Source organism: Ovis aries, chromosome 18 (assembly GCF_016772045.2).
Source record: "Ovis aries strain OAR_USU_Benz2616 breed Rambouillet chromosome 18, ARS-UI_Ramb_v3.0, whole genome shotgun sequence".
Lineage (NCBI taxonomy): Eukaryota > Metazoa > Chordata > Mammalia > Artiodactyla > Bovidae > Ovis > Ovis aries.
Window position 1 is genome coordinate 48,270,731 of NC_056071.1, and position 6,000 is coordinate 48,276,730.

Below are 6,000 nucleotides of genomic sequence, written 5' to 3' on the forward strand. Positions count from 1 at the left end.
CAATCTGAGGATTAGCCTTTCATTGATAATATATACATAATATATATTTTTTCATTAATTGAATTCATATAAAATGATCATTCATCTATAAGGTCATTCTATGTGTGTTTGTATAAAGCATTTTGTTTGCCAAACAGTCTCAAAAAATTGGAAGTCATTCAGATGCACAGCATTACAGTAGAATTAGTATGTCGTCAAAGACACTTTCCCCCCCAAGCTGTGTGTACAAATATATTTTGGTCAGAGTGATTATGTGAATTTACGTAGTTAGATTATTGCATTAAGTGATTTAGTCATCAGAACACTAATTTCTGTTATCACAATATAAATATAAAATTGATTACAAATCATCAAAGTAAAGCTATTTGCAATGTAAATGTAATTGAGATGATAAGAGGAGGAAATTAATGCTGAGGTAAATGAGGTTGTTTAAAACACCTTAAGTTGTGATTGCATTATTTTGAAATTCACACTCATTTGAAGAATTTGAACATGCAACAAAGTGATAATTAAGATATATGATTTTCATTTTTTCTAGTATTCCTAAAATTTTAAATAAATCTCATCTCTAATCAAATTTCTTTTCTAGAAACATATCAAAGTCTCGATTTGTGAAGAAAATTTGCATGTAGAGGATTTGATGTTGAAGAGTTGCTTCTCTCTCCTGAGCTCCACACCAACTTCCCACACAATTCAAAAAAGGTAGTCATTCCTATGATAACAATACAACACTATTTTACTGATGAGTAAAACTAAAGTGTCTTATTATGGCCTACATGTAACTTTAGATGCTAACCTATTCTTAAGTTTTTACCTGATTCAGTCTCCTTCTACTTTACATTAGTTTATGTATTTGTTTACCATTATACGATTGCTACCGGTCCACTCTTTGTTTAAAACTGCTTCGGTGCTATGGATACCAGAACAAATATATCTATGTAGTTTTGAAGCACATACCACAGCAAAACTCTTAATTCCCTGGATAAACTATTCTGTTTCATGCCTTAATGCTTTGGTTCATGTTTTGCTTCATTCTAATAGCACTCTTTTTTTTTTTTTTAGTTTTTTATTTTTAAAATTTTAAAATCTTTGATTCTTACATGCGTTCCCAAACATGAACCCCCCTCCCACCACCCTCCCCATAACATCTCTCTGGGTCATCCCCATGCACCAGCCCCAAGCATGCTGCATCCTGCGTCAGACATAGACTGGCGATTCAATTCTTACATGATAGTATACATGTTAGAATGTCATTCTCCCAAATCATCCCACCCTCTCCCTCTCCCTCTGAGTCCAAAAGTCCGTTATACACATCTGTGTCTCTTTCTCTGTCTTGCATACAGGGTCGTCATTGCCATCTTCCTAAATTCCATATATATGTGTTAGTATACTGTATTGGTGTTTTTCTTTCTGGCTTACTTCACTCTGTATAATCGGCTCCAGTTTCATCCATCTCATCAGAACTGATTCAAAGGAATTCTTTTTAACGGCTGAGTAATACTCCATTGTGTATATGTAGCACAGCTTTCTTATCCATTCATCTGCTGATGGACATCTAGGTTGTTTCCATGTCCTGGCTATCTAATAGCACTCTTTAACACTTTACCACCTTGTTCACTTGGCACACTTTTTATTAATATAAATTATTCAGAACTTTGACAAAACATAATTGCTGTGAGGCTTTCTCTAACAGAATTCACCATTAGAGGCATATACTAATTCTTTAATTTTACATATCTATCCAGTATAGGTGGCTCCATTGGAAATCATAATATCTGCCTAAAGAAAAAAAAAAAAAGCTTTCTAAGGCTGCATTTGTTCCACTCAGGGACATATACAATCTACACAATGTCTCAGACTTTTAGAGGGAAAAGAGAAAAGTCCTGCTGTCTATCATTCTATTGCAGTTGTGCTGCTCTTGGTCCTTGCTGCTGCTGCTGCTTCTAAGTCGCTTCAGTCGTGTCCGACTCTGTGCCACCCCATAGATGGCAGCCCACCAGGCTCCCCCGTCCCTGGGATTCTCCTGGCAAAAACACTGGAGTGGGTTGCCATTTCCTTCTCTGATGCGTAAAAGTGAAGTCGCTCATTCCTGTCCGACTCTTAGCGACCCCATGGACAGCAACTTGCCAGGCTCCTCCATCCGTGGGACTTTCCAGGCAAGAGTACTGGAGAAGGGTGCCATTGCCTTCTCTGCTCTTGGTCCTTAATGATACACAATATCTCTGTTGTATGTGGCCTTTCAACATTGGGTCAACAAATTAAAGCCATGCTAGAGCTAAATCTTGCAGATCCAACTTCCAGCACAGATCAATGTGGTTTAAAAGAGAGAAAAAGGACTAAAATGCTCCTCTGTTGATATTACACTCAACATACTGTGCTCTAACCTATGCTTTTCAGTCCATAACTCTTAAGGTCCATTTAATCTTTTAGGTAACTCTTGTAGATAGTGTCCTTTGAGGCCCCAATACCAGAAATACAGTCTCAAAAGTAATTTAGATTTTCACTTCTATTAGAACCAACCAAACTGATCCCCTGATTCCAGATTCTAGATCCCACCAAGGTTCTGACTAGTTGCCTTTTCAGCCCATGAAACACAGTAGGAGCTCTACAACTTCTCTTCTTGACATGGTGCTTGATTACTCCAGTGGGGCAAAACTGAAATACCAGTGTCCTTTTTTTTAAAATTATAAATTTATTTATTTTAATTGGAAGTTAATTACTTTGCAATATTGTATTGGTTTTGTTGTTTTTACATTATCTTGGAGTGCTCATATTTACTTAACAGTGTTTATTTTGCACAGTCAGTACAAATGGCTCATGTTAATAATTCTTGGCCTTTCATGTGGTCCGTATCTACACCATCATCCTTTCATCCTCCAACTTACAATCTGTGGTTTGGGGAAAATATCTATACATTATAACCTCTTACAAGTGACAAAGTTGACAGCTTTGATAGAGCAGAGAGCAATAAAAGACAAACTCCATGGTGTTTAATCTAGAAAGCTCCATTATGCTAAACATATTTCTGGTTTGTACTTAAACAATATTTTGTAATGATGTCTTTAGTGCCTAACAGTCATGTGAAGACTTTGAAACCAGCTGCCATGTTTATTTATCACTATACCTGATTCACAGTGATTTCAGTTACTGACACCTTATTTTTCTTCTATTAAATTCAATTTTGGGTAGTCTATTATTATAGTTACGCTGGAAATAAACTTCTGTAACATGATAGGAGCTCCTATTTGAAATATGTGCTTCAGAATCATAGTAAGACATATGTTAGTTGGATCTCTGACTATTGATGAGATCACCGTGGGGATATGTAATGCAAAACAAAGCACCAACTAGAGACCCTTGACAGATAATGTCAGTTGAGTGGCAGAGGAAAAGCCTCCTGTGAAGCAATAGATATGGAAGGAGATTAAGCACCAGGGAGAAACTACTGACAGTAATTTTGTAAACCATCAAGTTTAAGTGTTTTTCAATAATGAAAAATAATGCAAATTGTTAAGAAGGAACACAGATATTATTAGAATTAGCACTTAGGAGGCCACTGTAAATGTTCAGAAGTATATGAGGAAAGCATTGAAAAATATAGTAGAATGGATTAAGTGGGCCAAAGAACTAAACAGACATTTCTCCAAAGAAGACATACAGATGGCTAACAAACACATGAAAAGATGCTCAACATCACTCATTATCAGAGAAATGCAAATCAAACCACAGTGAGGTACCATTTCATGCCAGTCAGAATGTCTGTGATCCAAAAGTCTACAAGCAATAAATGCTGGAGAGAGTGTAGAGAAAAGAAAACCCTCTTACACTGTTGGTGGGAATGCAAACTAGTACAGCCACTACGGAGAACAGTGCGGAGATTCCTTTAAAAAATGGAAATAGAACTGCCATATGACTCAGAAATTCCACTGCTGGGCATACACACTGAGGAAACCAGAATCGAAAGAGACACGTGTACCCCAATGTTCACCGCAGCACTGTTTATAATAGCCAGGACATGGAAGCAACCTAGATGTCCATCAGCAGATGAATGGATAAGAAAGCTGTGGTATACATATACAATGGAGTATTACTCAGCCATTAAAAAGAATGCATTTGAATCAGTTCTAATGAGGTGGATGAAACTGGAGCCTATTATACAGAGTGAAATAAGCCAGAAAGAAAAACACCAATACAGTATACTAACCCATATATATGGAATTTAGAAATATGGTAACGATAATCCTGTATGCGAGACAGCAAAAGAGACACAGATGTATAGAACAGTCTTCTGGACTCTATGGGAAAGGGCGAGGGCAGGATGATATGGGAGAATGGCATTGAAACATGTAAATTATCACATGTGAAACGAATCGCCAGTCCAGGTTTGATGCAGGATACAGGGTGCTCAGGGCTGGTGCACTGGGATGACCCAGAGGGATGGGATGAGGATGGAGGTGGGAGCAGGGGGTTCAGGATGGGGAACACATGTACACTCATGGCAGATTCAAGTCAATGTATGGTAAAACCAATACAATATTGTAAAGTAAAATTAATTAATTTAAAAATTTTTTTTAAATTAAAATTTAAAAAAGAAAGAAAAATATAGTAGAATGGATTAAAAAATTGTTGGAAATAGTGAAATAGGACAAGTAAAGAAGAATACCAACCAGAAAAATAATTTTAAGTAGATATTTCAAAATGTAAAGTTAGCAGAAAAACAGTGTTCTCAGATTGCCTGTGGAACCACCTTCCCCATCCATGGACATTTCCTAAATCAAAGTCCTTCCTAATGTAGAGTAACAGTTTATAGATACCCTTCTCATGGATGCATTTTATGCCCTCAATTCTAAGACTGGGAGAAAGTAGGACCCAGAAATGTTATTAAAGGTCAGATGTAGGTGGAGAGGAGCAAGACATGGACTTAGTTTCTACCAAATGGGCTTTATGACAATGACGGAGCAGAAATGACATAAAGAGACAGTAAGAAGGCAAGAGTAGGAGCAAAACAAGGCTATGATGAATTTTTACGTCCATACTTACTTAATTAGGGCTTCATATTGTTTGGATTTGAAACTAGATTAATGCCAGTTTGAGCTCTTAGCTGGAGAATTAGAGATTATTTTCAATTTGAGAAATGACTTTGATTCATAGAATTGGAGAGATTGAGTAGTGGGTCTATTGTTCATTTCACTGAAAACATCTTCTCTATTTATTTATATTGGTTGATGCAAATATGGTGCCCACAGAACAGAAACTGACTGTATGTCTTAAAGTCTTTTGAAATGAATGTATTAATGTTAATTATATTCATGCATTATTCAATTGGTGCTATTTTCCCTTTATGAATATATATATATTATAAAACATGTATATTATTATATAAAATAGGACTTATTTCATGCAGAGAACTAGGCAAACATTCCAAAACTACTTGCAAATTGTGTCATACACCAGAATTTTAAAATATTCTCCCTAAAATCTAAAGTATTGCAAGATTGCTTGAATACTGGCATGTTCTCAACTGTAGGGTTTTAAATTTAATGTGTTAGCAATCAAATCACATCAAAATATTTTCTGATTACAAGCACAATGTGCTTATTTAATGTTTTAGTTCATTTAAAAATCCTGAAAAGATCCAAAGGATATTAATTTAGAATTCTATTATTAAAAAAAGAATATGTTGAACTATACAGATTTTTTTTTCTGTTTTGAAGGAAGTACAGCTGTATGGTTTTTGATAAAATGATAAAGCAGTCCTTAGTTATACATACTCTTTTTTGTGCATTTGGCTCAGCCTGATAATACAGATCTTGGCTTAAAAATTTCTCTTCCAAGTTTTTTCTGGGATCACCTGATCTAAGGTAAGTAATTACACATTTTATTCACATACTGGCACCACTGGTTATTAGTAAGCAATAATAACAATATCTGTTTTTCACCATTGAATTGATAGTACCTCAAAGCATGCTGCTAGACAAAGTAGGAGGGTTTAGGAGAGAA